Consider the following 12,222-nt stretch of genomic DNA (forward strand, 5'->3'; position numbering starts at 1 on the left):
TAGGGAATCTTATTTCTTGGGTTAAATGGTGAAAACATAAATTTACTGTACAGATATACTGGTGATTCCTGCGTGTCCAAAGAACCTAAGGAGAAAGGCATGAGGAATAAGAAAAAAATGGCTCTCCAAGAAATCATGCCTTTCTACCTGCAAACAGAGCATGGCACCAGGTTAGTGAAGCCTCTGCATTGAAATGAGAACCCGCCTGATGCTTCTCAATTACAGGTTTAATCTTCCTTATTCCCCATCTTTCACTGCCATCTACTGGCTCTGACTGACTGGACTCATCGTTGGACCTTGAATAAATCTCTCTGGTTTAAGAGCTACAAGTTTTGATAAAACCGTTATTTCTGCTGACCTTGGAAGGTTTGTCTTCGTTTCCATTTTAAATCTCTTTGATTCTGTTAGTTTTTCGGCACAGATGTATCATATTGAGTTACCAGTGGCAAAAAAAAAAAAAAAAGTTTTTTGGCTCAAAAAGGAAAAGGAGGTGCAGGCAATGTAGCAGCCTTTCTGCATGTGATGAAGTTCCTCGCGGGATTCCTGTGTGAGTTTGAAAATTCCTGGGAAGAAGTAAGGAAAAGGGATAGCTATGTAGAGCAGGGGAATGGGATTTGCTTTAATAGGAACTGGCTCATTTTTTATTACTTCAGACAATGCTGAATACATCATATTTTCAGAGGAAGGTAAATCCCATCACTGCCTCACATCCTCATGCAGCAGTGGAGAGGGGTTGAGGGGAACATCCCTCATGTCCATGAGGATGGCTGACACTCACCCACAAAACTTTATGATCACAAAATTCAGAGGTTAGGGCAAGAGATCTGAGCTGCTTCTATCAGGCTGCCCAGGGAGGGGGTGGAGTCCCCATCCCTGGGTGTGTTTAAGGGTCGTTTGGATGAGATGTTGGGGGATGTGGTGTAGGGGAGAGCTTTGTAGAGTCGGGCTGAGGGTTGGACTCGATGGTCCCAAGGGTCTTTTCCAACCTGATGATTCTGTGATTCTGTGATCAGCAGGGTCTCTCCTTCATGAGACTCTTCACATCGTGTGGAACAGCAGCACACTGACACGGGACCTGCAGAGAGGGCTTTTGGGATGGATTAACTGAGAAACGAGGTGCCTGTGTACTGGCAAGCTCAAGCCGTATTTGGGAAGTCATGGATAAAGAAAGGCGAAGACAATCCAGAAAATCCAAGTATTACATTTCAGCATTTTAAAAACAAAAGAATCTTAGTGTTTTTACTTTGTAGCAAGGCTTTTGTTCGAAAACAAACTTCACAACCCTCCCAAACTTTAAGTTAAAAATAGGCTTTATAAAAGGGGCCAAAATGCATCTTTAGAGTCAATCTCAGAGCATTACGATTTGGTGGCCTAACCTGCAGCCAGGACTCGCAAAATGGCTCCAAGAAGCACCTCAAAGCTCTCTCAGGTGAAGGAAAGCAACTGCCTCCTTGGACAACAGCACCCTGTGGTGTGCCTCTCTATGTGCTGTCAGGTAACATCATTCGGGTATCAGCTGGTTCCATCACTTCAGGAGACTGGATGCAGGTAATGCTCTAACTGTTTAATTAGTGTCTTGTAAATGATCAGGGCATTAAGTCAGGGAGAAATCATTCAGAAAAGGTCAAGGCTTTCATTTTTGCTGTTGTTAAAGGGAGGTAAGATTGGATGGATTTGTATTATGGTTGGCCCTTGATGGATTTCTTCTTCTCCTCTCTTACATGCGGCCATGAGGTAAGCCCACCTGAACTCACCGGCGCTCCTGGTGTCAGCACAGAAGAGGAGAGCAGACTCCAAATCCAGCCTTTTCCATGTTGGGACAACACAACCTCTCAGAAAAGCAGCCTTGCTATCTTGGGCTGTCAGTCTGCTGGGAGCTGCTGTGAGTCCAACAATATTTAGCTCATGTTGCAGCAGGAGACATTCCTGGGGCACATGCATTTCAGTGTCCTATAAATGCCTAGTGAAAAGGCACTGTGTTAGATCACACCTTAGACACTTCTCTTCTTACTTGGCAGAGCAGGATTCCTCTCTACAATCTATTCTTTGGAGCTCTGGTTTGCTTTGATGCGACTTAGCTTTAAATTAAATGGGATTTTTGCCACCCCCATGGAGTCTGACACTTGCTTTTATGAACAAAGGATTGAACCACTTAGCTATCAGCATGTCTCCTTTTGCCAGGCACAGAGTTGGCACCTGCCTGCAGATACCTGCCCCACAGGCCAGGATAATTTTTTCTTTATTCCAGTGATTTCTTTCCTAATTATAAACCTTTTGCACTGGTTCAGACAATTCCCCTCCTCACTTGCCACTTTTAAAAAACCTTTAATGACTTGTCATAAAACCTTGAGTTGACCATGTTCAATGTATCTCCCAACACATTTTCCCTGTAGGCATGTGCAGTCCTATGCTACATTACAGCTGGTGGGAGCAGGCTCAGAGAAAAAGGAGAAAATTTGTTTTGGAAGAACAGGCCCCAGACTTAAGAATTGAATCACAGTGTCCAAGTCTGCTTTGACACATACTTCCTTCACAAAACTCCCCGAGGACAAGAAAGAAAAAAAAGCTGATGGCACACTCAGGTGCAGAGAAGGAATTTATTAACTCTGCGGTCTTCATTCACCATGAGAGGCAAAAGGAGAATCCAGTGCTGTAGGCGTATGTCACCACAGCATTCTTCATCTTGGTATAGCACTTACATATAATGCTCTTTCCACAGAGTGCATGGGTAGAGTATACTCCCCTGGGTGTGTTATTTTCTTATTATTCTTGGCATAGTACTTACAAATAATTCAGAGGATACTCCTCGGCAACACACTCCTCTGAGTATTGACTCTGTGTCAGAAGGTCGTTTACATTCCTTTGACACTCTTCCACTCACACCCCCCTGATCCTTGCTGCCATTGTACTTTCCACAGCGATACGAAGACTGTCACTTTAGAAAAGATTACAAAGGCAGTCAAAGCTCATGACTTCAGAAATAACCATGAAATGCAAGGGAAAGACCATTTCCAAGAGAGATGCTGGAGGACACAAAAAGATTGTGTCCCCTAGGGAGCGCAGCAGGTTCTGCACTTCTCCGTTACCTTCTCACCTCAGCACTTCTCACTGATGTACTGAACTGAGCTGCTTACGCCAAGGCTCTGCCTGGGGTTTGATCTGCAGCTCCCCACCTTAGTACAAACGAGGCTCCCCACAGATCTCTGGTGGCTGCTCTCAGGTCACCCTTGTCTTCCTTGACGAAGCAGGGGAGTGGGGAGGGGTTCTGCCAATCTGAGCTTTTGTTCCGTAGTGCGAACAAATGCACATTTGTCTGCGACCTAAGAAAGGATGTGCTGGCTGTAGTTCTCTCTGTGTGCGTGGTCTCTGTTTACATGCGCAGTCAAATCTGTGGATCTGTGGTTTGTGGTGTGTGTGTATGTGGCTGAGGAATGTTTTTTTCTGAGTTGAAATTTAGGTACCATGTTCTATACTTGTTTGTGACTATAACACGAATTACAACTTGCGAAGTCCTTTGCCAGTGTAGACATCTTGTTCCTTTGCCTTCTCACGGAGCCAACAGCTGGCTGTCATCCAGTCTTTTTCAAACGGTAAATAAACAGAGATCCGGAAGCCAGCCGGTGTGACTGTCACTACACAATTCAGTGCTCTAGTGAGCTAATTCCTTATCTTGATAAGGTCCTTCCAGCTATACTTTATACTCCACTAGAATAACACCACCTATTGTGTGTTTGTCTTATGTCACCTTAACCCCTAAGACACCCGCTGCAAGAAGCCTTGGCTGGAGCAACGATACAAAGGGCTGGCCCTGCTGCTGCGGGATAATGCGCAGCAGGACGCCGAGCCAGGGCAGAGAGCTGGCGAGGGCTCCCCAGCCACTGAGAGAGCCCGAGGGTGGCTCTAGCAAGCGCATCCTAAACTCTTTCCTCGGTTTCTTCATTAAAGATCATATTTGCATGGTAGTACAGTAATATATTTAAACCCAGTCAGCTACTCAGTTTTTGACACATTTGGGATCGGATCAAAACTTTGTAGATGTCAATCCATCAATGGAACTTTTTCCTTTGCTGACCACTGGTCAGGTCTCTCATCTCTTAGCAAAGAAATTTTCATTTTTCAGCAGCAGCAGCTTTTTTCTCAAGTTCAGGTCTTTCCACTCTGGCCTGGAATCCGGTTCTTCATATCTCACAGATAGACGGATAATAATCAAAATTATTTTACTCGTAAGTTTTTCTGTATTTTACGACACACAAATCATCAACAGTCCTTTTAAGTCCTTCCATCTGGAATGATCCAAAATTGCTTATTAACAATAATTCTAGGGTACTTCAGCCAAGCTTGAAACACATCCTCTGTGTGGTAGAACACAGCAATCCTAAAAGTGAATTTAATCCATCGCTTCCCAGGTTAGTTCCAAGCTATGGGTTATTTTGGGATTGACTGTTCTTCGTTGGACATGCTGAAGCAGGAGTACTGTATGTAGACTACCTACATACTCATTTAACATATTCAGATGGATTCTTTGACAGTTTGGAAGTATTTTTTAAATTTTGTTTTGCTTAAAATTATTAACAAATGCGATCTCAATTCATAGCACTCTCTCATAAACTGTCCACTGGAAAATTTTTTCCCCACGTTCAACATCACATTTCTCAGAGTGGGCTGGGAGATGCTTGCAGGTCAACATGAAGATGAAGAGATGGTGACTTCTGGAGTCTTTGTTACTTTCCTGCCACAGTAACTTTGTTGTATTTTCCAAGACAACCTTCCACAGCTCTAATGGGAAAGATACTCTTTACTTCCCTCTTATGTCATTACTCTGAAATATTCTGGACACAGGTTGGTGGAGCAGCATGCTGCATTTGACTGCTGTACGCTGCAGATATTTAATCTATAAACCATTTTGATTCCTTCTAGATTAAAGGATTTACAAGACTATCAATATTTTCCATTAAAGTCAGAGTAAATTGTTTTTTCTTAATAAAAGCCTTCCAAAAAAAACCAAACCCCACCAACAACTTTCTGGATTTTGTAAAACTGCCTTCAATCCATAATTAAAGATGTTACTTGAGAAGTAGCTGTTGATGATATAAAATGTAATTTTAAAGTAATTAAGATCAATCAGTCCTCTACATTTTAGATCCAACCATAATCTTAGGGCTTAATCCCAAGCCCATTTTTCCACTGACTCGGTGGATGAAGTGCTACATTTTTTAGTTTATGATTTTCTGACTTTTTAAACTTTATTTTGTAAGTAAATGCTATAACTTTTAATTTTTCAATAAGGAAGGTAAGTAGATAGTTTAAATGACCTCCCTGTGGTAGGCAGATCATTGTATTATCGGTTTTATGACAATATCAACACAGGCACAGGCTGCAGTGAAGGTAAAGTCCCAGTTATGTCAGGGTGTGTAGAAAAGCACACTAAAAGACTATTCATAATTTGAAGAATTTATAGTTTAAATTCAGGGTTAAGGCCCAATAAGTCTCTTACTTGCCGAGCTAGACCTGGAAAGACCAGGTTTTTCCATTTTAAAGGAAATTCTGCAGCTTTAAATATCTCTCCTTTCCAAAACTGGAAGAAAAGGGAGTATTTATAGATGTATTTTATAAAACATATCCCCAGAAATATACTGTTTAATGTAAAAAAAAAAAAAAATCAACATTATTTCTGTATTACATAGAACAATTTCAGTACACTAAATCATTTGGAAATGCTATATCAAGATGTTAGTTTCTGCAATTATTGAAACAGAACCTTTCCACTTTATTGAAAGGTGTTATATTTTTTTTTCCCCAAGAAATACAATTACAGAAATTGATTTGTATCTGCAAAATGTTTCCACTTCGGTGAACACCACATTTTCTAATTACAAAACCCGTTAGCTCAATCTGCTCTTTGAATTAGCCTATTGGATCAGTGTGTCCTGTTACAGACAGGTGAATGCAGCTACCTTGCATGTCGACTCCAGAAATCCTGTTTCCCCCTCAGATTTCTCGGTAGAGCCTGAGGCCCCTAAAGAGCTACTTCATAAGTAGAAAATGCTATTCATATCTATAAATCATCAAATGCACTTTATCCACCTAATCTAGAATTTTTATGGTATACTCTCGCCAACTCCCAGCACTCAAAATGCACCGGGGTTGATTTAAAGTAAAGAAATTTTTAGAACAATGATGAATTTTAGCTCTTCTGATCTGTTTTTCAGTATCTAAGCCTTACAGTACACTTCAAGACCTTTTCTGCAGCCAGCATGGAGTAAGCAGGTTCTTCACAAAGAAACAAAAGCACAGATTTTCAGGTTATCACAGGACTCCAGAGGCTAGGATTGTAAAGGGAAGCCTGCGAATAAATGTAATACTTGTTATAAAAATCACAATGTATTTCATTTTTCAGAGCTGCACAATCTCATGCAGGTACCTGGCGATTCAGAAGACTTGCTGAGTGCCTGGGGTGCCCCACAGAGCATTAGCCACTGAAAGAGAGAAATTCACAGGACATGATGAACGATGACCTACGCTCACTGGTGGGAAACACGGAGATAAGAGGAGGGGTTCAAACCCCATCCCTCCAAGGGGCCCAGGCTGCCGACCTGGTGTTGCAGTGAGACATCTCCTCCCACTCGGGATCTGCAGGAGCAACCTCCTCTGAAGCCAGCAGCATAAAATAACCCCATAAAAAAGCTCCCATGCTCCTACGCTACATGTCCCGCCTCACGCGGGTGTCTCATGTCCCACCCAACTCGTAAAACAGCAAGTTCCCTGGAAAAGAAACTACAAGGCAGCTACCCAGCATCAGCAGATACTTGAAAAGAGTAGCATTAATCTCTTTTTGCCCCTGTTCCTCATCCCCAAAATGGAGATGATAATCCCAGCTGTTTGCACATGACGCTGGATAAAATACATTCATTAATGCTTGGGATCCATGGGTACATAACGGTAAAAGCCCCACAGGATCCCAAAGAAAGAGGGGAATGAATAATTCTGCATCGAGTCTGAGGGTTGTATAATATGCATTAAATAATAGCTTGAGCTGCACATCGAGTGTAGAAGATGAAAGGGACTACTGAAGAACAGCTCATTTGCTGAAAAAAGGCAGGATCCTGTGGGAAGAGGAATATGTGAGCATCTAATTAAGAAATGCAAAATTATTCCTACACTTAAGGGGGCTGAACTTCAAACTTACAAGTAACCTCATTCCTAGGATTTCTCAACCTTTCTTTGCTTAACTTTGCAGCTTCACTGACTTTTGTCAGATGGGTTGCCCAGTATTTCATCCCCTTCTGACAGACGTCTTCACCCTGGATTTCAGCCCCTGGGCTGGCGTTTGGTGGAGCCCATGCTCCCCCACCATCCTCTGCTTCCTGCCTTTGTTACAACTTGGGCAGCAGGAAGCACACGGAAGAGCACCGACGGGACAGTCTTCTCTCTCCAAACACCCGTGACTGGTGCCACAGTGACCCAGAGGAACTGCAATTGCACGAGTGACGTGCTCAGTTGTCCTCAGCTGGAGTGTCCCGTGGTGCTTGTGCAGGAGTGACAGACATGGGATTCAAGCAGCAAGTAAGAGCTGGAGCATGCTTGGTGCACCTCCAGACAACACCTTCGGATCGTTTCTCTAACGACCGTGTGTTAAAGATATTTTTTCAGAAGTTCATTACTTGGTGAAATTTGATTGCTAGTAGTTTTGAGGGGTGCTTTTAGTTCTCCCCCCAAACAGGAATTGCAAAACATGTACCTCTATCACAGCTACATTTCAACTCCCTATTCAAAATCACAGAGTCACTGTAACTTGCAAAGCCAAGTCCTAAAACAAATTGAAATGAAGGAAAGTGTTTTTTCCTCATCTCACTGTCAGGACTATCTTTTGCTGAACTTGTTGATAAAGAAGTGCAAATCTCAGTCCAAGATATCACAACCTGGCCAAGATATGGGCAGTTTAAGCAGGGCATTAGATTGATATTTCCACCCCTTGCAATGTCAGAAGGATGTTGTTGATGTGCGATGGATCTACTATTTAGGAAAGAGAGGCATGAAAATAATTTTTAGAAATTTTAAGACACTTTTTTTAAAAAAAAGCCTTTTCTGCCAACAGTGTTCCTTTTGGGGGTGATAGTCAGGTCATGAGGGCCCAGATGGGGTTCTCCTCGACCCTGCTGGGGAGGGGAAAGGATACGAGGAGGAAGAGGAGATGACTGTGTGTCAACTGCTTGAGGAGATGGTGTCAGCAACAGGGTTTTGGCTTCTACAGCCATGGGACTTTGTTTGAGGATCAGCATCTGCTTGGGAGAAATGGGACCCACCTCACTAATCGGGACAAAGACATCCTTGCCAGCAGAATGGCTGACCTGGTGAGAAGAGCTTTCAGCTAGGAACGATGTGGGAGGGACAGTCACCAGCAGCCCTGTGAGGGAGTGATGGACAGGGGTGATGAGCAAAGGGGCTGGAGAAATATGACCAAAAGGAAACAAAAAAATCGACAGATCAAGTCTTGAGCCAAACTCAAGCATTTGCATGTAAGCAAGGAAGTGCTGACAAGGCAACCTTATGGAATAAAACCCCAGACCCTTTTTGGTGAAATAGAGCATGCCAGGGTGACTCTCTGAAGAGCTTGTGCACCAGTGAACGCAGCACGGGGAATAAACATGATGAGTTAGAGATGTGTGTGCAGTTGCAGGGCTACAGTCTCACAGGGATCACGGAAACGTGGTGGGACGGCTCCCATGACTGGAGTGTTGCAGTGGAGGGCTACAGGCACTTTGGGAAGGACAGGCCAAGACCTGGAGCTGCCCATTATGTGAGAGAGCAGCTGGAGTGCCTGGAGCTCTGCCCACGGGTGGATGATGAGCCAACACAAGGATGTGAGCAAGGCAAGGGTTGAAGAGCAGACCAGTACGGGTGACATTATAATGAGTGTCTGCCACAGGGTGCCTGACCAGGAAGAAGCAGCAGATGAGGCCCTGTACAGACAGATAGGAGCAGCCTCAGATTCCCAGGCCCTGTCCTCATGGAGGACTTTAGTCCTGGAGACCACCAGTGACAGCTTCCTGACCCAAGTGATAGAGGAAACAATGAGGACAGATGCTCTGCTCCCAGACAAGGGCGGGCTCACTGGGGATGTGAAGGTCAAAGGGAGTCTTAGTTGCAGCAGCCATGAGAGCAGGGAGCCAGCCAAAAAGCAAGCACATAGCCCTGGAGAGAAACCGGAGTGTGGCCTCTTCAAAGATCTTCTCAGAAAAGTCCCATGGGATAAGGCCCTGGAGGGAAGAGGGGCCCAAGAAAGCTGGTTGATATTCAGCAATCACCTCCTCCAAGCTCAAGAGTGGTCCATCCTAATGAGCAGGAAGTCAGGCAAAAATGCCAGGAGGCCTGAGTGGATGAACTAGGGGCTCCTGGCCCACAAAAAGGAAAGCCCACTGAAACTTAAATAGGAAGCATACAGAAGGTGGAAGCAAGGAGGGAAGCTCGGGAGGAATACAAAGGCACTGTCTGGGCATGCAGGGGTGAGGTTAGGAAAGCCAAAGCCCAAAAGAAATTGAATCTGGTGAGGGGTGTCAAAGGCAACAAGGGGGGTTTCTACCAGTACATAGCTGACAAAAGGAAGACTGGGGAAAACATGGGCCCACTGCTGAATGAGACCAGGGACCTGCTGACACAGGACCAGGAAAAGGCTGAGGTACTGGATGCCTTCTTTACCTTGGTCTTTACTAGCAAGACCTGCCTTCACAAAACCCAAGTTCCAGAGACAGGGAAGAGCCTGGAGCAAGGAAAATGTATCTATGGTGGAAGAGGATCAGGTCAGGGAATACTTAAGCAAGCTGGACATGGGTAAGTCCATGGGCCCTGATGGGATGGACCCACGAGTGCGGAGGGAGCTGGCAGATGTCATTGCAAGGTAATTCTCGATACGCTTTGATTGATCATGGCAACTGGGAGAAGTGTCCAAGGACTGGAAGAAAGCAAATGTCACTCCTATCTTCAATAAGGGCAGGAAGGAGGACCTAGGGAATTACAGGCCAATCAGCCTCACCTTGATCCATGGGAACGTGATGGAGCAACTAATCCTGGAAACCATTTCCAGACACATGAAGGAGAAGAAGGTGATTGGGAGTAGCCAGCATGGATTCACTGAGGGGAAATCATGCTTAGCCAGACGCATAAACTTTGATGATGAAATGACTAGCTTGGTAGGCAAGGGCGAAACAGTGGCTGTTGTCTACCTGGCTTTCAAGACTGTCTCCCAGAAGATTCTCACAGAGAAGCTGTTGATGTACAGGCTGGATGAGCAGACAGTGAGGTGGATTGAAAACTGGCTGGACCCAGAGGCTGGTATCTGTGGCACAAAGTCTAGCTGGAGGGCAGTAACTAGTGCTCTACCTCAGAGGTCAATACTGGGCCCAATCCTGTCCAACATCTTCATGAATGATCTGGATGATGGGGCAGAGCGTGCCCTCAGCAAGTTTTCTGATGACACCAAACTGGAAGGAGTGGCTGATACACCAGAGGGCTGTGCTGCCATCCAGAGGGACCTCAACAAGCTGGAGAAATGGGATGCCTGGAACCTCACGAAGTTCAGTAAGAAGAAGCGCAAAGTCCTGCCACTGGGAAACAACAACCTCAGACACTAGTATGGGGGCCACCTGGCTGGAAAGCAGCTTTGCAGAGAACGACCTGAGGGTCCTGGTGGACACCAAGTTGCCCATGAGCCAACAGTGTGCCCTTTGCAGCAAAGAAGACTAATGCTATCTTGGGCTAACGCTGCCAGCAGGTAACTCCTCCCCACTGGCGGGGCCATACCTGGAGGGCTGTTTCCAGTGCTGGGCTCCCCAGTACAAGAGAGACATGGACATACTGGAGAGGGTGCAATGAACGGTCACAAAGATGATGAAGGGACTAGAACACCTCTCCTAGGAAGAAAGGCTGAGAGGGCTGGGACTGTTGAGAAGAGAAGGCTCAGGTGGATTTTATAAATGTGTATAAATAACTGAAGGGAGTGTGCAAAGAGGACAGAGGCAGGCTCTTTCCAGTGGTACCCTGTGACAGGACAAGAGGCAACGGGCACAAACTGAAACAGAAGGCTCACCCTGAACATCAGGAAACACTTTTTTATAGTGACACTGACTCAGAGTCGAGAGAGAGAGGTTGTGGAGTCTCCATCCTTGGAGATACTCAAAAGCCATCTGGACGTGGTCCTGAGCTCTACGTGGTCCTGCTTGAGCAGGGGGGGTTGGATCAGATGGCTTCCAGAGGTGCCTTCCAACTTCAGCCCTTCTGTAATTCTGTACTGTTCTAAATTTCATAAAATAGTTATTTACAACTAGTTGATAGGAATTATTCATAAAATGTAGAGATGTAGAAATTAGTCACCATGTGCAATAGTTATAATTTTTTATTACCCAGGCTGGTGGATTTAATTTCTTCCAAACGTAATTTCTGAAAGGAGATTGAATACTGAAGCAGAGGAAATATATTACCAATTGTCAGCAAGAAAAAGAAGACTACTCTATAATTCTTACATTTTCTCATTATTAAAATAATTGGAAAAAAAATTAAAGGAAAACATTGCCAATTTTCTACAAAGGAATGGAATAAAGCACATTTCCACAGCTTGTATACTGTAGTTTTTTTTGTTGAACGGGCTTTTCAATAAAACTCTAAACTTAGCTTAAGAAAAATTAACAATTTAATTGAGAATAAATTTGATGTCTCAAGTGCATGTCAGTGTCTGAATTTTGATGACACATTTTAGTTAATATAATAAGACTTCCTTTCAAAATTGATTCAAATGAGCATCGTCATAAAAATTTCCATGTACTCTGCAAATGAAAAGGGCACAAAATGACATAATCTTAAAATAATGAAATTAACATAGAGCGGAGGATTAAAAATTCTGGGACAAGAATTATTATTTTTTTTGTTTCTTATGTTTATTTAATAGGACGCAATAAGAACTTTAACAATAATTTCCATCCAGGATTTAGAAAATGGTGTCAATAATTGAACGGGGAGCTGTGATGCCTGTGTGGGTGGAAATACCTCTGAACGCTCTGAAAGGACTTTGAATTTCAAAACAGCTCGCTTGTTCACTCTTGGTCTCTAGAGTAGCTAAGCCTCAGCCTGCGTGCAGCTGCGGGAGGGTCTGTGTCACAGCCTTGTAGCATCTTTTGTCTTTTGGCTCTGACATCCGCCAAACCCAGGTTGAAGTTTCCTGAGGAGTTTCAG

The sequence above is a fragment of the Athene noctua genome, chromosome 3 (assembly GCF_965140245.1).
Source record: "Athene noctua chromosome 3, bAthNoc1.hap1.1, whole genome shotgun sequence".
NCBI classification, from domain to species: Eukaryota; Metazoa; Chordata; class Aves; order Strigiformes; family Strigidae; genus Athene; species Athene noctua.